Here is a 21,555-nt window from a genome sequence, read left to right on the forward strand (position 1 = left end):
TGTCTCCTATGTGTTCCTTTCTTCACAGACATTATCTGGACTTTTATGTTGCTCTTCCTTTCATGCTTTCAAACACTGCTTTGAAAGGACATTCCTGCTACGTGGATCTAAGGCGATGCTTTGGTCTTCTAAAGGAATTTGTGGGCCCAGCTCTTCTTGCTGTACAGACTGTGCCCTGTGCAAGGGCACCTGGCTCAGGGGGCAACATGATGGGCTGAATTCAGACCTTAGTCACTTTCCCAGCCCCGGGTCCTTGTGGACTATTCCAGAAAAAGGGATCTCACTATAGCTTTTCTGCCCTAATCCTAAATGGACCACCTTTGACTAATTCCTATGAAGGTACCGTGTGTGTAAGCTGACAGCCTAAATACTGAATTTTAAGGAAAGGACCTGTCGTTTATTAATGGGATTTCAAAAAGTCAGGGAAAAGATAGACTATTTTAGGGGGCCTAGGGTCCCCCGTGTGATTAAGAACTCCTAAGATGAAGCTTGAAGTCTGCCCTACTTCAATGCAGAGCAGACTCAATGGCTGCTACCCCTATATCCTATGTATTTGTGAGAGAATTGTTCACATATTGGTGAAGAGGTAAGACCGAAAACCGCTATTGGGCGTTTTGAGTTAAGCTTTGAGCTATAGATGTTCCTGGGAAAGAGAGGATGATGAATTAAAACAGTTATAAGAAACTGTAACTCAGACAGGTGCTCAATGTCAGTGATCTTGGCCAAGACAGGGTCAGTGATCTTGGGTCAATGGAAAGAGTGAACCCAGGTACGGATGATCACTAAGATCAGAGCTGGGGACCTGGGGTCCAAAATTTAGATGAGAAAGTGCATCTTAAGCATCCAGCTGAAACCTGATTGAGGAGGACAGTCATCTAAACCATCGTCAGACTCCCCGACCATGTCAGTCTACGCCTTGCACGTTTGAGGTGAATGCAGAGCTAGAGAAAACTATTGGTGAGCCAGGGAAGCACACGGCACACCCAGGCCTTCTATGGAAACTTTGAATGGGAATGGTGTCTGTCTTCTAGCTTAAGGAAAGAAGAGACAGAAAGCAAGAGGACCTGGGCTCTTACCAGAGTCAAGAGCAAAGCCTGTTGGCAGAACTGAGGGAAAAACATGGCACTGGGGACATCTCTGATTACGTGTATGGGGACCTTGGGTCTCTTCTTAGCTCTGGATCCTATTCTTCTGGCCATAAAAATGGAGACTGTGCTTCAGCACACACGTGGGCAGCCTTTCCTCTTTCGGTTTAGCATTTCTTGGGAATCCAGGGCCAGAGGGTGTCACCGTGTCCCAGGTCTACCTGTGCCTTGATGGCAGAAACGAGATCGAGAGAGAGAGGGAGAGGGTGAAAGAACAGGAGAATTTGTTAGTTCCATTACTGATTCTGTGTGAGTTTCTGTAGAGGGTTTGTACACAATTAGCAGCAAAGTTTGGAGAGAGCCAGTGCATTTTATGACCTTGTAATATTTAGTAGGATTTTTTTTGGTCTCTCATTTCTATGACTTTTGAAACAGTTAAAAGATGCTTACTTGGCCCCCATTTTGTTGGAAGACCAAATATGCAAATTCAACCTAATATTATGAAAAAAAATCTTTGTGATCAGAATTTTAAATGGTAATTTATTAATGGCTAGGTGTTGCAAAGATACATGGTTGCATTCAACAAGGAGGGCAGCTCATGTAGCCACTAATAATCCAATTATTATGCATGGAACTGGAGAACTGTTTCTCCTTAAGTGATGTGCTCTCCTGTTTATTACAATAATTAAAATAGTTAACAATGACTCTATGAATTTTGTTTCGTAAATTTTGTTTACAAACTAGATAATGACTTCACTTTTGAGTCATTTTTTACTTCTGCAAGAGGGGATAGACGTTGATATTGCTGTGAGCTCCCATCATGCACTGAAATGTGTTTAATTCCACCTAACCCCAGTAGTACAATGACATACCTGCTGCATAGAGTCTGGCATTCACGCTGAGACTTTCTCATCGGTAAAACTGTTCTCAGTACTGTCATCATGTGTGTAGTGTGTTTTGTTGGGTGGATGCATGTCTTGGGGTTGGTTCGTGTATGGTTTTAGCAGTTGCCAATGTTCCCCCAGTGATACAAGCAGGCTTCGTGGAGGAAGTCAGATTTCCAGAGTTCTTAAGACAGGAAAAAGCTTCCTAAGATAAAGAGAACGAACGTCTGCCAGGATCAGTCCTAGGAATATGATGTTTTTTTGGTTTTTTTTTTTCTTTTGGCTGCATTGGGTCTTACTTGTGGCACTCGGAATCTTCGTTGTGGCATGTGGGATCTTTCCTTGCAGTGCGCAGATTTCTCTCTAGTTGTGGCGTGTGGGTTTTTCTGTCTCTTGTTGTGGCACGCGTGCGGGCTCCAGGGCAAGTGGGCTCTGGAGTTTGCCGCGTGTGGGATCTTAGTTCCCTGACCAGGGATCGGAACCCACGTCCCCTGCATTGGAAGGTGGATTCTTTTTTGTTTCTTAATTAATTAATTTTATTTTTGGCTGCATTGGGCCTTCGTTGCTGCGCACGGGCTTTCTGTAGTTGCGGTGAGCGGGGGCTACTCTTCGTTGCGGTGCGCGGGCTTCTCATTGCAGTGGTTTCTCTTGTTGCGGAGCATGGGCTCTAGGCGTGTGGGCTTCGGTAGTTGTGGCACATGGGATTAGTTGCTCCGTGGCATGTGGGATCTTCCTGGACCAGGGCTCAAACCCGTGTCCCCTACATTGGCAGGCGGATTCTTAACCACTGCGCCACCAGGGAAGCCCTGGAAGGTGGGCCACTGGGGAAGTCCCGATGTTGTCTATTTTAATGGGGGTTCTCAAGCTTCATCTTCAGCAGCGTCATCTGGAGAATTTATTAAAAAGCAGATGCCTGTGTCTACCTCTGATGAGTCTATTGTGTATCTGTGGTGGGTTCAGGCATCTGTATTTTTTATAAGCTCCTCAGAAAATCCTGGTATATACACTATGTTTGCCAATAAACCTCATGTGTTCTATTCCAGTAATTTTCAAAGAGCCACGTCCTGAACACTTATTTTTTTTTTTGCAGTACGCGGGCCTCTCACTGTTGTGGCCTCTCCCGTTGCAGAGCACAGGCTCTGGACGCGCAGGCTCAGCGGCCATGGCTCACGGGCCCAGCCGCTCCGCGGCATGTGGGATCTTCCCGGACCGGGGCACGAACCTGTGTCCCCTGCATCGGCAGGCGGACTCTCAACCACTGCGCCACCAGGGAAGCCCCTGAACACTTTTATCGTGAAAATTGGTAAGCTGTTGATGATCTTTCCTTGCTGGACTACTTCCTTTCATTGTAAATTACAATGGATAGTAAATCGTGATGTAACACACCAGAGCTTAAAATGCAAATGATTAATTCTGTTGAATAAGTCAATTTGTCAATTTCAGGCTTTAAATATAGTTAAATATTTTAATGTTAAATGTTTTAATAAGCCTTTGTTTTGTTTGCTGAATATTAGATATTCTATAGCATTGTTCAATAGCCATTATTTGTAGGATTCTTGTTGGATCGATACTGCCCGGAGTTCCCCTCATGTGCTAACTCAACCCGGTGCTAAAAGTTTTCAGGCCCCAGGTAAAACGGTCTGAAAGAATGAGCCTACTCGAGGAAATGTAATGAAGATAAGAGTTTAGAACTATATTCGTTGATTTTGGAAACTTGGCTTTTCTTCGAGTAAAAATCAGTTTTAAGTATTTTTAAAAAAGGATTATGAAGGATTTGCATTTGTTTAACGTGAACTACAATTCTGCAAGTTGCCTGAAATGTCACCATTACATATTTAATCCTTTAATTTAAATTATGGTCTCTGGTGTGTCTGTCACAGTAGAAGTGCTATTTGGTGTCAGTCTAATGATATTTTAGAGGTATTGCATTGGAGTGAAAAGGCCACTGCAGTTGAAACAGAAGATTTGCAGTTATTAACTCTGTTCTCAGTCAAGGCATCTGACTCTTTGAACGCTGTGTGGGGTTGAGAACTGAGTAGGGTATAACAGTATCTAATAATCCCTCTTCTCAACTGTACCCCCTTCTCGCTCTGCAGAAAGCAAATCCTTTATCAGACATCAGAGTGGAAATCTTCTCAAGAGTGTGGACACCTGGTTTTTCCTGGGAGCGGTCCTTGATGGGAGGCTGACTGGGCTGGTACAGCTGCCGCCCATGTAAAGGGTTGCTTTTCCCACCTTCTCTGCTTCCTCATCTTTCCTTTTCTCTCCTCGTTTTTTGGGAGCTCAGGGCTGGATCAGAGACCATCACTGTGATGCTCCTGCATCATTCTCAGAGAAGCAGAGAGAGTGATGGTTTTTCTTCTTCCGCCAAAACTGGCTGCGGTCTTTGTATGTTAGTTCCATTCTCATCTAGACCAATGTCCGAGGGACTCTGAGTCTTTCTTGATTGAGTTTATCATTCTTACGCTTAGCAGTTAATATTTAGGGTAAAAATTCCCCATGTTGGAGGAGAAAGAAAGGACACAGAAGCCGAAATGATGGTGGCATGAGTGGGGAAGAGTGAGAAGTCTGGCCTCCTTAAACGTCTATGTTCGGAGAAGGTGGGGCTGAATTCTAGGGGCTTTGGAAGCCAGGGTGAGCAGTTTAAATTTGATGGAAAAGGGAAAATGGGGCCAAGCATGCTCTGAGATGCAGGCTTGCCTACAGGAAATTTACCAGGAGCAGTTCCCAGAGCAACGCCCATGGAAGAGAGGAGAGTGGGCATGGCTGAGGCAACCTTGGCATTGGGGCGTCAACAACAACCTCAGCTGGTGGCCCGGGGAGCTCGGAAGCTGGAGCATTTTCAGGTGGTCCCATGGTGCCCTGAGCTTTTTCCTCCCACGGTGGCCAGTCATGAGGTGTGGCTTCCTGTGCCCCCAGCGGTGTGATCTGGGGTGAAGGAGCTCTCTTCATCTGAGGGCAGTTTGCAGAGGGGGTGACAGCTGAGGGATGTCCATCTTCTGGTGGGGGGGACAAATCCTTCATCCCTGAAGGAGGATCTGGGTGGCACATCATGATGTCCGTCACGGGGCATCACTGCCGTGTCTTAAGGACATCTACTGTCAGTGGCAAAATGGTTATTTGGAAGTGGTTAGGTGCCTTTGGCAGAATGACCAAGCGAGTCCTTCAGGCTGAAAGAGGAAACATCCCCGAAGGCTGTAGGTTTACAGCAAAGCTCTCTGGAGGAGTGAGTGGCATAAATACAAACCAGCATTACACCTAACGGCACTCGGTCCCGTACAGTTGGCACCTGACTGGCACTGTCGCCATGTTTAAACGTGCCATCTCGCTTTGCATTCTGGAGGATGCAAAGCCTGCTGGTGGCCGGCTGGGTTTCATCACCATTCTGCTGGTTGTCAGCATCTGCTGGTTGTCAGTGATAAATTAGAGGCATGTAATTCCCAGAACAAATGAGCCATTTTGAATATTGTGAGATGTGTAATTGAATGTAATACTAGCCTGTAGAATAATTGAGTTTAGAGAAACAAATATGCAAGAGTTTGGACTGAACGACCTGACAGAGGAGGAACCCGACAGTCCCCAGACCTCCTGATTCAATCATTGCATGGAAGTGACACACAAGGAGAGCAACCACGCAAAAGCCACACACCTGGGCATTCAGTTATTTTCCCCACGAGCAGTTGAAGCCCGTATTAAATTTCATTAATTTTACATATTACATCAAAGTTATTGATCGTACATAGAACATGTCTTTAAATCAACTCAAGTCAATCAACGTTATGGCCCCTCCATTAGATCACGACCTTAATCAGCATGCTATACCCACTAAATGCCAGTAGCAGCCCACAGGTATGACAATCAAAAAGTTGCCCCCAGTTGATAACCACTGCTATAGACCCGTCATAATGAAATTTTAAAATAAGCTTCCAAAGGACTAGGGTGATTTGCAAGTAAGTTAATTGCCTGGTGAAACAAACTTCAATATTCTTGAAAGAAAGACAACAAAATCCATACAGTAAACACGGCTGCATTTGTAATGTTCAGTGTACACTCCGTGGTGAGCACAGCTGCACAGATCACCTGGTAGGAATAAGGGCCCTGCTTCCCCTGCTGCTGCCATTGCTGTGGCAGGCAACCTAGTCGTCATCTCCCTTCAGGACCTGCCTCTGCTGTGGAGGCAGCTTGCTCCAGGTCACACCCTTTTCCTGGGGGATTGATATGGGGGTATAAAGGCCTGGCTCCCTTGTGTCAAGTTGGGAAATCTCTGAAGAAGTTAAAAAAAAATTAATAAAGGTGTTAACATGGATTTAGGAGTACTAAAAACTCAGCTAATCAAGAACATCTAACAGAAGAAAGGAATGTGGAAAAAAGGAAACAACAGATAAGGCTAATAAAAAACACATCGCAGTGTGGTAGACTTATCCCAACTGTATCAATAATTATCTTAAATAGAAATGTACTAAGCAATCCAGCTAAAAGGCAGCGATGATACACAAAGAAAAGCAGCAAGATCATATAAATGTTATTTACAAGAGATGCATTTTAAACATGAACAAAGATGAGTTAAAAGGAGAAGGACAAAGAGGCTTATCAAGCAAACTTTAATCTTAGAAAGAAAGCTGGTGTCATGGACCGAATGGGGTTCCCCTCAATTCATATGCTGAAGTTCTAACCCCCAACGTGACTACATTTGGACATGAGGCCTTTAAGGAGGTAATTAAGGTTAAATGAGGTCATAAGGATGGGGCCTGAATCCTATAGGACTAGTGTCCTTATAAGAAGAGGAAGAGACACAAGAGATCTCTCTCCCACTTTGCACCTGTGCCCAGAGGAAAGCCCATTGAGGACACAGCAGGATGACGGCTGTCTGCAGCCAAGGAGAGAGTTTTCACCAGAATCCAACCCAGCTGCCACCGTGATCTTGCACTTCCAGACTCTGGAACTGTGATAAAATAAGTTTCTGTTTTTAAGCCACCCAGCCTGGGTTCTTTTGTTGTGGCAGCCCAAGCGGACTCCTACAGCTGCAATGGGTATGTTAATATCCAACAAATTAGACTATGGGAGAAATAAGGCATATTATCAAAAATAAAGACATTTCACAGTGATAAAGGAATCAATTCATTAAGAGGAGAATCCTAGATGTGGAGATTCTCACCCAGATCCCCCTTCAAAAATAAGAGCCTGCTGCCCCGCTGAGGAGCGTGTGCTCGGGGCTGCAGAGAGCTGTCTCATGTCACCTTTCCTGGGGCAGCCGGCATGCCGAGTGAGGCAGGCTGGAAAGACTTGCACACTCTGGCCCCATATGGGATCATGTGATGGGCAATACTCACTCCAAGGCTCCCCACTAACGGTCGAGGACTTAATCTCTGCTACAATCCGGGCACTGCTTTCCAAGTCAGGAAGCTCTATGCAGCAGAAGGCAGAGTTTTATTCCGAAACTCTCCCGCTGGGGTTTGCTTGAGACTTATCTACTCCTGGAACGCTGGCACCTGGATCTGCTGGGCATGTGGCCTACCTGGGCGGGTCACTGGATTTGCTGCAGAGCTCTCTTCTGCCCTGGTACACACCTGAACCTGGATTTTGGAAATAGCATATGTCAGACTTCAGAATCTTGTTCTAGCCTATTACCAGTTTAATTTAAAGGCTGCAGAAAAGGTCACTATGCCTTTTTTTTTTTTTTTGGTGGCAGGTGATACAAGTTGCAACAACCTGTCTTGACGGTGGAGGGGCATTTTGACTTGCCCCGGACCACTGGATGTATAAAACTTCACTACTGGGGCAAATTGGCGAGACTCTGAATCCCCATAGAATTTTCTCCCAATAACTGGCAAGAATAGATCTCACTGGGACATGTAGACATAGCATATAACACGTAACAGTTTGTTTTCTGATTCTGGGTAGTGATTTGGAAACACCATTGGAATTCATGGCTTAGAATCGTAGATCTATGTTCAAGCTACTGATACGTTTCCTTTTCATTTGAACTGTTGTCCTGGAAACCTTTGAAGCAACCAGAGGTGAAGCAAACACCTATGTAGCATTGAGCTGCAGAGTCTCTCTTTTCTGCGTCTGAACGTGGGTCTCTTGTGGGAATCAGAACTGCTCACAGACTCTCAATCTCTGCAAAAGGAATATCCTTGGGAAATTTCATGAAGGAAGCACACTTGTGCTACATTTGTGGTCTCTCTTCTCTGCGGTGACTCTGTGATAATAAATGTGTTTAAAAATCCATGACAGTGGGGCATCTATAGATGGTAGGTTGTTTTGAATTTTTGTCAGCATCATAAACAATTTCACATTTCAAAAGAAATTTCTACCGAAACACTCATGCACAATGTAGATTTGCATGCACAACGTAAAACACAGACTGGTTTGAACAAACAGCACAGTGCTGCTTGGTTGTTTTAAATATTGGCATAGATAAAGATGTATTATTCATCTCAACTCTTTCCATTGCTTTGAAACAGAAAATAATTTCTGTGGCCAGCTCTGAATAAATATGGGAGTTTGTGCCTTAGCAATCATGATATGTTCATCTAGCTTGATGGGAAATGTAGAAATCCCACCTCATACTCCAGTTTTAACTTCTCTTCTTCAGGTCTAATGGCCCTTTCACCTGCTCTTCTTTACGTAGCTCTTGGAGGGGATGGGGTGCTGTCTCAGTTCAGAAGGGTCTTCTCTGTGTCCTCCAGAGACAGAGGACACAGTGGGTCAGGTCTGGGTTGAGGGATGGGCCGGAGGTGGGGCTGGTAGTGCTCTAAGTCAAAATGTCCAAAGATCAAATTCAAAGAGTTTCAGCCAAGGCCCTGTGGACCCAGGAGCTCTGATTCCAGAGCGTAGGAGGTCAGATAATGATGCCAGCTAGGAGACAGAGCGATAAAAGTTCAAGAATCCCTGCTAACCTGTCAGAAGACTCAGAGGCCAGAATTAAGGCCCAGACACATGACAAAGCCTGCCTGGGGAGTGAGGGCATTCCTGGGGAAGGAATCTGTTCTTCAGGCCATTATACCTGAAGGTAACACTGTTGCTTGTTGCTACCACTGGCAACCAACATAGTTGTGCACAGGGAACTAGATTGTACTTACACTGTGAAGTATAATTTGTGGTTTAAAATCATAGACTTTTAGAGTAAATAAGAGTCTCAGACCACAGATTTTTAAACGTCTAGACTTAATTTGTATTCAGGCCCTCATTCTACCAGTCACAGTAATTTGTGGTTTCCCCTTTTCTGTTTCTCTGGGATGATGTCCAATTTCTGAGGGCAAGCACTGATTAGATTTGGGGTCCTGTGTCATCAATCCAGGAAGACAGGTGAAGAGTCATGCCCCAGTGTCACCCTCAATGCCCCTCCAGAGCCAGGGTCTCCTGCTGCTTGTGGCCCACTCCAGACCACAGGAGAGTTAGGCCATCCTACACCAACAGCTCCTAGAAATCCTCTGTACTCTTCCTAACTGCGTTGGAGTACGGCCTTCTCCAAGCAAGACCTCTCCACACATCCCCTAAGCCTTCAATGTTCATGGCCGATCAAGGGGCGTATCATTTGGCGGGAAAATGGCATTTCAGTGGCTGGATCTGGTGGTGCTGGAGCCATTTCTCTCTGCAGAAAGAGGTTCGATACTTAGAGGACCCCTTAGTCCGAATCAGAAGGTGTAAGTCTCATTCTTCGCTTTTCAGGTGTTCTTCTGCTATCCAGAAAATTGAATCTACAAGAAACTACAACAAGCCTGCATTCTTTCCCTTTCCCTCTGTTTCTGGATGACCAACCTTACAGAATTTTGTTACAGTTTCTCAGTCACAGCTTCATCATTGTCTGGGATTTTGCAAGCTGGCCATGATGTCTGAATCTGATTATTCCAGGGCACTTGGCTCTATTTGTAGGACTTTTTATCAATTCATGACTGTCTGAGTATTCCTGGAGATTCTAGATAAGCCTTCCCATATTCTGGGCTCAAATTCTGACTTACAAATCGGGTGCCTAAAAAATGTAACTTACGTTCCAAAATTTCATGTCTAATTTGAGGCACCATTCCATCAGGGTGATAGACATTTCATATGAATTTAGGGTTCTTCCTTCCTCACTTTCCTAGGGCAGCATTTAAGTTCTGTGGGCACATGGCAACAAGGCACAGAGGGAAGGATGCTGCAGGAGTGGGTCTCAGCATCACTAGCAGCCGGCTGAGACGTACGGAGACCTCTGGTCTTTGGTCAAGTCTGTAGTTAGACATGTGGGCTGTTTCCATTCCGTGTATGTCTGTGACGATCTAAGGCGGTTTTCACTTACAAAAGAACATTCATGGCTTTAATGTTCCAGGAACATGGATTACAAATACAGAAAAAATCATTAAAGAGGTTGCTTAAGTTAGTGGATCAGACTTGGAATAGGAAAAGAAGTATTGTTCTGGAAACTTCTGCCATAGCGTAGTAATATGCTCGGAGGAGCCCTGTGTGAGCTTATTTTTTGCTCCAAAGATGAGGAAGATTGTAGATATAAATAGTTTATTTTCAGGAAAGGACCCTCAAAGGAAACTTTCATCATTTAACCACTCTTCAATTGCTCCAAGAAGATAAAAGTACAACCTCCAAACCTTGAAAATCAGGTCAAATCTTCCTAAACCCTGGAGTTGTGGAGATGCAGAAGAAGCAGGATGCCCATGAGACAGATGTTATTATTCCTGCTTTCAGATCACCAACTGCTGGTCCGAGGTGGGATTTCCATGGAAAACGTAATGAAAATATGACTCGTCTTCCTGCTTCGTTCTTCCCTGGTCTCAGAGTCGGGGGGAGGCTGTACGGAGGAAGTGTAAGATGAAGAATTTCTGTTTTCACTAAGAAAGATGATGTGATTAAGGAACAAGTTTTTGAAAGTCTCAGTCATTTTAAGGAAAAAAGATTTCTTAAAAAGGGGCACCCGCCGCCCCCCCTCCGTATAGAGAATAAAAGCAAACAACTTAGAAATGGGTGATGACTGTATGCAGAGGACAGCTCTGTTGAAGTCCCATGTCACTTGGACATGGTTTCATGTAGCAGGTGCTCTAAATGATTCGTGGTGAAAGGAGTTTTCAGCATTATTACAATGTTACCTGAGGAACTACTCATCGGGAAGCGTTGGTCATGCCATTGTGTAGCAGTGGTAATGATCGCTGCTCAGGAATGACTCGATCACGCATTTTTGTCTTCGTTCTGTCCAGCGTGTCACTTTGAAACAAAATTAATTTTCTAGACAGAAGAGCCAGAAAATAAATCCTTTTGGAAATCTTTAGATTCACTCCCAACGCCCCCCCCCCCCCCGCCCCCACATCTCTTAATGATGTGCCAGGCATCTGCTTAGCACTGGGTGCAGGGCAGGCAGGTGGCGTCCATGCGTTTGACAGATGTGAGCATCTGTTAAGCACCAGACAGTGTGCTCGGCACCAGAGATTGGAGAATGTCCAATCTCCAATGAGATTGGAGATGCCAGAGCTTGGAGAATGTCCCTGGTCTTAAGGACATACAAAGATAAGTGGAGAAGAGATATTAATTGGCAATTAAAATACAGCATTGTAACCACTAGTCATGGAAATCTCCTCTAAGATGATCATCTGGCTGTATTTTTAAGAATGATAATCATGAGGTGCCTCTTCTAGAAACTGGGAAATAACTACTTTGTGTGATCCAGAGAAACACGAATCAAAGTTAGGAAATATACTATTGGCTACTTAACAATTTTTCTTTTTAAATTAGCAGGACCAAGTTTTTTGTTTTGTTTTTTAGAAGTTGCTGGGGGTAGGAGTTTATTAATTAACTAATTTATTTTTGCTGGGTTGGGTCTTCGTTTCTGTGCGAGGGCTTTCTCTAGTTGTGGCAAGCGGGGGCCACTCTTCATCGCGGTGCGCGGGCCTCTCGCTATCGCGGCCTCTCTCGTTGCGGAGCACAGGTTCCAGATGCGCAGGCTCAGTAGTTGTGGCTCACGGGCCTAGTTGCTCCATGGCATGTGAGATCCTCCCAGACCAGGGCTCGAACCCGTGTCCCCTGCATTAGCAGGCAGATTCTCAACCACTGTGCCACCAGGGAAGCCCAGCAGGACCAAGTTTATAGATAAAAAGGACAAAGGATAGAGTATTTCTTCTGTTTAGTCATTTAAAAAACTAACTCTTCAGAGACAATGTTTGTACTACTTGTGCTGAGCTGTGTTGCTGCCGAGGTGTTGTTTGATTCTTTCTGCTTATTGATTTACAAAGCTTCTTAAAAGGCAAACTTCAGTTTTCCTTTTGAACTGGACAAAAATTCAGAATGTACTAAACCTGACCACACGTACAGTTTCCTAAGTTGTTCTCCCTTAAGAATGGCTGCAGAAGCTCCATCTCGTAAGATGTGGGATATCATTTTCTTTGCCTTGAAGACAGAATTTCCTCGAGAATTGTAAATATCTGATATGGTTTTTTTTTTTTTTTGCGGTACGCGGGCCTCTCACTGCTGTGGCCTCTCCTGTTGCGGAGCACAGGCTCCAGAGGCGCAGGCTCAGTGACCATGGCTCACGGGGCCCAGCCGCTCTGCGGCATGTGGGATCTTCCCGGACCGGGGCACGAACCCGTGTCCCCTGCATCGGCAGGCGGACTCCCAACCACTGCGCCACCAGGGAAGCCCTATTTCCTGTATTTTAAGATGCTTTGACATCTTGGGGCCTTTCTGGTCCTGGAGAGTCTCCCCGTCCCAGGGCCAGTTAATTCCTAAAGAAAGTAAAACACTTGCTTTTGAGCATGTCTTTCATGTCCAAACCAGAACCCACAACCTCAAGTATCGCCTTAATCTAACTCTCACACACCAAGCCGATATTCCCCTCTCCCAAATCCCCCCAGGGCCAGGTACTGGTTGACCAGGGACCCCTATAGCCTAGAGACCACTAAAATTATTCACACCAGCCAATCCTAAACTTGCTCAGCTTGTCTACCCTGCCCCTTCCTTGCAGTGAGACCACAATAGAGGCTCCCGCCTGTGTTTTCTCCTTGCTCCTGCGTCTTGCCGAATCTGATGCTTCCACATGTGGACTTGCACAGCGTGACTGCCCTCTCCTCTTGGGAACAGTGAGTAATAAAGGCTTCTTTCAGGGAAGTCAGTTGCCTGTCACCTTACCTGCCTGTCATCCATCACACCCGATTAAACAAATCCCAGGGATATTTTAAAACGCCCGTTCCCCCATGCAAGCTCCCCCTCTATCACACTGCCCTGTTGTTGATCTCTGGGGTCTTATCATCATCTGATAGTATCTTGTATATTGTTAATTTACCTTTTACTTATAACTACAAGCCACTCTTCGTCACAAGGATGTAAGCATGGTGCAAGTAGGAAATCTACTGCCTGTTCAGCATCCCTGGTGCCCGGACCAGAGCCTGGGAGAATGGGCAATCAGTCAGTAATTCTTGTCCAAATGAAATGTGTAGACACTGGGAGAAGAGCAATGAGAAAATCAAATGAAAGAGTATTTGAGAAATCATTCTGGAAGTTCTAAAATATTATACAATTAAAATGGTGAGTTTATTGCTGGATGCCTCTAGTCTCAAAAATTAAGCATTTCATATAGCATCACAGGCAGGTCTCGGAGGGCTTTAAGGAAGTATACTTTTATCCATTTTCCTGCACAGAAGGACAAGATATCTCTAGTGGTCTCAGAAAAATTTCTTATTAGGGAAAATCATGTCAAGATACACCTGTGGCTCTGGTGCTGAGATCTGTGTATTTTCCCATCTTCCTGGACAGTTGGACTACAGTTCCCAGCACCCCTTGCAGTTAGGTCTGGTCATCTGATTGAATTCTAGCCAATAGTGGGTGAGTGAAATTGATGGGCACCACTTCCAGTCCTGGCCCCTACAAGTGTCTCTGGGCAACCTCCAGGCTCCTTCACCTTCCTGGGTGACCTTGGAAACCATGGCGGGGGGGAAGTGGAGGTGACACAGAATGGAAGGGGTCTTGGTTCCTACCTTATCACTTGGAGAGTCACTCAAGATCAGCAACATTCACTTTGGACTTAACCTGAGTGAGAAAGTTTTGTTTTGTTTTTTAAGTTTTATCAAAAAATAGCTGATTTACAATGTTGTGTTAGTTTCAGGTGTACAGCAAAGTGATTCAGTTATACATACGTATATATCTATTCTTTTTTAGATTATTTTCCATTACAGATGATTACAAGATACTGAGTATAGCTCCCTGTGCTAGACAGTAGGTCCCTGTTGTTTATCTTTTTTACATATAGTAGTGTGCATCTGTTAAACTCATTTATCCCTCCCCCTCCCTTTCCCCTTTGGTACCCATCAGTTTGTTTTCTATGTCTCTGGGGAGAGGTTTATTGAGTGAAAACACTCGGGTTTTGTGGACAACCTGTTTTAGGAGCTATTGTCTTCATTAACATCGGTGCCTCGAGTGTCTGGGTAAACTCTAGTTGATGCCAAACATCGTGATGACAAGGGATTTAAAGCCCTCTTCTCGCCGGGAGATCAGAGGCTGTGGGAGTTGAATAACTCTTTTGCCAGTGATTTACAGGGCTTCTGTATGGTCTAGGTCCACGCCTCCTGTGCTCTTTCCTGTGTCTGCTGTGGCTTGGGTTCTGCCATGACTCAGCATCTCGCCTTGATTGGGTTAGAAAGGGCAATCCTGAAGAAGTGAAATTCATATCTGTCAGTTTGGCAGAGTTTGCAAAAATCTACTCAAATGCAATTGTCTGGTATTATTTCTCTGGGCTCTAGGCAAACGGCCAGAAGGTGGAGATCTGATTTCCTCCCTAAAATATAACTTTGCTCTCCCAGGCATAGCTGTCAGCACAGGGGAAGGACTAGACCTCAGTCATCCCTTAACAGTGTCCTTCCCTTTCCTAACTGTCCTCTCTCCCTTTCTGGGAACCAGGGCTCTGGGGCTGTTGCCTCGTGGCCCCAAGCCCCCAGCTCAAGCTGCCCCCCTTTGTGCCCCTGCTCCCTCTGGGTAGACGGTTCTCTCCTGCACCCTCAGAATCGCTCTCTGAGCCATTCCCTAGAGCCCTCATTTATCCTCAGGGGCCTCAGCCTCTGCTGCTGTCCAGCAAGGGTGGGAAACAGGCGGACATGCAGCCTTCTCAGGCTTTTCTCCACCGCCTCAGCAAAGGAAAGACAAAGCAGAGGGAATGTTTCTGGCTGGTCCTCTTTCTGTCCCTGGGAGGGTGGGCAGGGAGCAGCCAGGCTGTATTTCTGAGGTCCTCAGATAAAGACCCGCGGGCACTTTCCTGTACACTGAGACTTCTTCTTTTGTGATGTCAGCTTTTAACTTGCCAAGGCAGGGCGAGGTGACAATGCTTGTTTCATTCCCCATTAAAGAACCCTTGACCTCTGGTGTGAAGAGTTCACGGAAACAGGTGTTGAGACTTCCCAAGTATTTAGAATGTGGATTTCATGAGGAACCAGGTAAGTAACTTGGCTTCCAGTCCTGGTTCTGCATTAACTGGGTGTCTTCCAGCAGGTCCTCAGTTTCTGGGCATTTTTTTCCACTTGTACAACATGGTAGTGGGTTTCTCAGTGGATTATTTCCCTCCTAACATGTAAAACATAATATGTTTTTTCATCTCAGATAAGTGAACTTTGTTCATCTGGTGATTCAATGCCAAGGTGATATGACATCTTCTCCTCAATAGATTAGCTGTCCTTTAAGAACACTCCTAACCAATTCAACAGTTTAGTCTGCTTGTTTTATTTTACTTTTTCTATTGTGGTAAGGACACAACACGAGATCTACAGTCTTAGCAGATTTTTTGTACACGGGCCTCTCACTGTTGTGGCCTCTCCCGTTGCGGAGCACAGGCTCCGGTCGCGTAGGCTCAGCGGCCATGGCTCATGGGCCCAGCCGCTCCGCGGCACGTGGGATCCTCCCTGACCGGGGCACGAACCTGCGTCCCCTGCATCGGCAGGCGGACTCTCAACCACTGCGCCACCAGGGAAGCCCCGTCTTAGCAGATTTTTATGCGCACAATATGGTGCTGTTACCTACAGGTGGCCAATCTCCAGAACTTACTCATTTGGTGGAACTGAAACTCTACCCAGTTCTCCTTCCCTCAGCCCCTGGCGACACCTTCTGCTGTTTCTGAGTTTATTTTAGATGCCTCATGGAAGTGGAACAATGCAGTATTTGTCCTTTTGTGATAATGTGGCATATGCATACAATAAAGTACTCTTCGGCCTTTAAAAAGAAGGGCATCTCATTGTAAAGCAATTATACTCCAATAAATATGTTAAAAAAAAAGACAAGGTACTTACCAAATTAAAAAATAAATAAATAAAAAAAAAGAAGAGCATCTCAGTGTTGTTTGACTTGTGATCTGAAGTCCTAGGAAGTCTTAGGAGCCACCCTGGGGGCCTGGTGGGGATGGGCTGAGGAACCTGTGGGGTCCTCCTCTCGTCCTACCCCACCCCTGCCACCCACCACATTCATGTTCTCTATGTATTTGGGTTGCAAAGTAAGAAAGCATCCTGGACTAGATGATCTGACAATGATGTTGGTCCTCATTTCAGGTGTTTTGCTCTATTGGTTAAACATGTGTCAGAGAAAAATCTTTATTTTTCATTGAAAAAAATTGCAGTCACCATTTTCCTTGGTTCTCTCTGGTTCTAACGTTCTCTGATTGTCTAAAATGGGACAGGGGATGAGGTCCGCCTTTCCCGGCACACGCTTGGGTAGCACACACTGGTGACAATACCCAGGAGAAGAGGCCATCGCAGCTCCGTCCTGGAAGCAGGGTCAGAGATAGGCTGCTGGGCCGCCTGCCCGACCCACTGCCTCAAGGCGGATCATCTCCACCTGTGCAGCAGCACCCCCGAGGGTGAGCGATACAGCAGACTCACGAGGAAGCTCTTGAGGCTCCTTGGTGAAGAGCTATTATGAGATTCCATTGCGTTAACATGGGTCTCAGCCGTCTTGCATCCTTCTGGTGGTTTACCAGCCCCAAAGAATGAAGCAGAGAGTGCTACCTGAACTGTATTTCCGCTTAGAATCAGCCACGTCTGATGGGCGTCACAGTGGGTAGAAATAAATATCATGCGTCGCTAATTCCTCTAGAGAAGCTTGGGTGAGAATATGTATGTTTGGCAAATGTGAACTTGCACTTCACAGGACGCGGCCGTGTTTACAGAGCCCACTAGGTGGCGCGTGAGCTGCAGCGATCATGATGGTCTGACCTGGACCAGTCAGAGCCCGCCTCCCAGGAGCTCCCTCAGGCCAGATGCCCCCACCTCACGATTCTGCTCTCCAATATCCCCGGTCCTGTATCCGTCTCTAGTTTCTTCCTCTGTGAAAGCAGGGCCCAGGCTTTCTTGCTGCTTCTTTAATAAAGCACACAGTAAAAGTTTGAATTCTTGAAACCTTCATTTAATCCTTTAAACTCCAACAAGCATTGAAGTTTAATTTTAAAGCTGTCACAGATTCAAAGTATTAGAGAATGTTTATGGACAAATCTCATGTTCAATAAAGGGCTTGTATATAGAATAGATAAGGAACTCTCAAAACTCAAAAACAAACAATTCTATTAGAAAATGGACAAAAACATGAACCGACATTTCATCAAACAGGATATATATATTTCTTTGTCTTTGGAATTCTAGATCTGTGGTCTCAGAATTAGAGAAGCTTCCATACATCTAACAAGCAACTTTCCAGTCCAAGGCAGGGCAGAGGGAACGAAGCTCTTAAGCTCATCATTACATCCTCACTGATGCACCAACCACAGATGTTTTTAACAGGGTCCTGTGAAGAGGCTGATGTGGACACAAAGTCTGCTCCCGTATGTGGGGACCCCTCTTCCCGGTGTTCACTGTGGAAGTCTAAGCTGGACCAGGGACATGCTTGATGCTTGATAATTGCAACCATTCTCTCTGACTCATGATGTCGGTCACTACCTCCAGTGGTTAAATTCCCCGTTTCCACATCTGCAGTGTGGTGGCCAGCCCAAGGTTTTCCTGGTGCCTTTGAATCCAATCTCCTCCCATACACTGATCTATTAAACTTCTTTCTTTTCTGCTGGAGCCATTTCCTTTTTTGTAAAAGGCATTCAGGTTCATACATTCCAATCAAAACCAATTGATTTACACTTTGCTTTTCTTGAATCCCTTGCAATTCTTTCCCCCTCCTTTTTGTATCTTCATGCTCATTTGCACAACGGTTTTTACTTTCTGCACCTGACCCTGCCCTGCTCTCCAGTACTCTGCAGAAAGGTGTGACATAACTGTGCAGTAGACTGAATTTGCAGGACGTTTACCCAGTGAGGCAACAAAGCCCATTCAGACAGAGCACTCTACCCACTAATTATTCACATAATGTGAAAAGTAAATGAGGCTTGTTAGCATCGATGCTATCAGCACGTTAACTTACTTTAAAACCATTTTAATGATGATTAAGTAACAACTGGATGCTGCATTATTAAGGGGTCTCTATGTTTTTGTGTATATTGGCTGGTTCTTAATTGGCTAATTTCTTCTTTTTTGAATTTTATTTTATTTTTATACAGCAGGTTGTTACTAGTTATCTATTTTATACATATCAGTGTATACATGTCAATCCCGATCTCCCAGTTCATCCCACCCCCCCATCCCCCGTTTTCCCCCCCTTGGTGTTCATATGTTTGTTCTCTACATCTGTGTCTCTATTTCTGCCCTGCAAACCGATTCATCTGTACCATTTTTCTACATTCCACATATATGCATTATTATGCGATATTTGTTTTTCTCTTTCTGACTTACTTCACTCTGTATGACAGTCTCTAGATCCATCCACGTCTCTACAAATGACCCAATTTCATTCCTTTTTATGGCTGAGTAATATTCCATTGTATATATGTGCCACATCTTCTTTATCCATTCGTCTGTTGATGGGCATTTAGGTTGCTTCCATGACCTGGCTATTGTAAATAGTGCTGCAGTGAACATTGGGGTGCGTGTGTCTTTTTGAATTATGGTTTTCTCAGGGTATATGCCCAGTAGTGTGATTGCTGGGTTATATGGTAATTCTATTTTTAGTTTTTTAAGGAACCTCCATACTGTTCTCCATAGTGGCTGTATCAATTTACATTCCCACCAACAGTGCAAGAGGGTTTCCTTTTCTCCACACCCTCTCCAGTATTTGTTGTTTGTAGATTTTCTGATGATGCCCATCCTAACTGGTGTGAGGTGATACCTCATTGTAGTTTTGATTTGCATTTTTCTAATAATTAGTGACGTTGAGCAGCTTTTCATGTGCTTCTTGGCCATCTGTATGTCTTCTTTGGAGAAATGCCTGTTTAGATCTCCTGCCCTTTTTTTGAATGGGTTGTTTGTTTTTTCAATATTGAGCTACATGAGCTGTTTATATATTTTGGAGATTAATCTTTTTTTTTTTTTTTTTTGCGGTACTTGGGCCTCTCACTGTTGTGGCCTCTCCCGTTGCGGAGCTCCAGACGCGCAGGCTCAGAGGCCATAGCTCATGGGCCTAGCCACTCCACGGCATGTGGGATCTTCCCGGACCGGGGCACGAACCCGTGTCCCCTGCATCAGCAGGCGGACTGTCAACCACTGCGCCACCAGGGAAGCCCTGGAGATTAATCTTTTGTCCGTTGATTCGTTTGCAAATATTTTCTCCCATTCTGAGGGTTGTCTTTTCATCTTGTCTATAGTTTCCTTGGCTGTGCAAAAGCTTTTACGTTTCACCAGATCCCATCCATTTATTTTTGTTTTTATTTCCATTACTTTAGGAGGTGGGTCAAAAAAGATCGTGCTGTGATTTATGTCAAAGAGCGTTCTTCCTATGTTTTCCTCTAAAAGTTTTATAGTGTCTGGTCTTACATTTAGGTCTTTACTCCATTTTGAGTTTATTTTTGTGTATGGCGTTAGGGAGTGTTCTAATTTCATTCTTTTACATGTAGCTGTCCAGTTTTCCCAGCACCACTTATTGAAGAGACTGTCTTTTCTCCATTGTATATCCTTGATAGTTGACCATAGGTACATGGGTTTATCTCTTGGGTTTATCTCTGGGCTTTCTATCCTGTTCCATTGATCTATATTTCTGTTTTTGTGCCAGTACCATATTTTCTTGATTACTGTAGCTTTGTAGTATATTCTGAAGTCAGGGAGTCTGATTCTTCCAGGTCTGTTTTTTTCCCTCAAGATTGCTTTGGCTATTTGGGGTCTTTTGTGTCTCCATAAAAATTTTAAGATTTTTTTGTTCTAGTTCTGTAAAAAATGCCATTGGTAGTTTGATAGGGATTGTACTGAATCTGTAGATGACTTTGGGTAGTATAGTCATTTTCACAATATTGATTCTTCCAATCCAAGAACATGGTATATCTCTCCATCTGTTTATGTCATCTTTGATTCCTTTCATCAGTGTTTTTATAGTTTTCTGAGTACAAGTCTTTCACCTCCTTAGGTAGGTTTATTCCTAGGTATTGTATTCTTTTTGTTGCAATGGTAAATGGAATTGTTTCCTTAATTTCTCTTTCTGATTTTTCGTTGTTAGTGTATAGGAATGCAAGGGATTTCTGTGCATTAATTTTGTATCCTGCTACTTTACCAAATTCATTGAATAGTTCTAGTAGTTTTCTGGTGGCATCTTTAGGATTTTCTATGTATAGTATCATGTCATCTGCAAACAGTGACAGTTTTACTTCTTTTCCAATTTGTATTCCTTTTTCTTTGATTGCCGTGGCTAGGACTTCCAAAACTATGTTGAATAATAGTGGTGAGAGTGGACATCCTTGTCTTGTTCCTGATCTTAGAGGAAATGCTTTCAGTTTTTCACCATTGAGAATGATGTTTGCTGTGGGTTTGTCATATATGGCCTTTATTGTGTCGAGGTAGGTTCCCTGTATACCCATTTCCTGGAGAGTTTTTATCATAAATGGGTGTTGAATTTTTTCAAAAGCTTTTTGTGCATCTATTGAGATGATCATATGGTTTTTATTCCTTAATTTGTTAATGTGGTGTATCACATTGATTGATTTGCATATATTGAAGAATCCTTACATCCCTGGGATAAATCCCACTTGATCATAGTGTATGATCCTTTTAATGTGTTGTTGGATTCTGTTTGCTAGTATTTTGTTGAAGCTTTTTGCATCTATATTCATCAGTGATATTGGTCTATAATTTTCTTTTTTTGTGGTATCTTTGTCTGGTTTTGGTATCAGGGCAATGTGGCCTCGTAGAATGAGTTTGGGAGTGTTCCTTCCTCTGCAAGTTTTTGGAAGAGTTTGAGAAGGATGAGTGTTAGCTCTTCTCTAAATGTTTGATAGAATTCCTGTGAAGCCGTCTGGTCCTGGACTTTTATTTGTTGGAAGATTTTTAATCACAGTTTCAATTTCATTACTTGTGACTGGTCTGTTCATATTTTCTATTTCTTCCTGGTTCAGTCTTGGAAGGTTACACCTTTCTAAGAATTTGCTCATTTCTTCCAGGTTGTCCATTTTATTGGCATAGAGCTGCTTGTAGTAATCTCTTAGGATGCTTTGTATTTCTATGGTGTCTGTTGTAACTTCTCCTTTTTCATTTCTAATTTTATTGATTTGAGTCCTCTCCCTCTTTTTCCTGATGAGTCTGGCTAAAGGTTGATAAATTTTGTTTATCTTCTCA

Source organism: Tursiops truncatus, chromosome 9 (genome assembly GCF_011762595.2).
Source record: "Tursiops truncatus isolate mTurTru1 chromosome 9, mTurTru1.mat.Y, whole genome shotgun sequence".
NCBI classification, from domain to species: Eukaryota; Metazoa; Chordata; class Mammalia; order Artiodactyla; family Delphinidae; genus Tursiops; species Tursiops truncatus.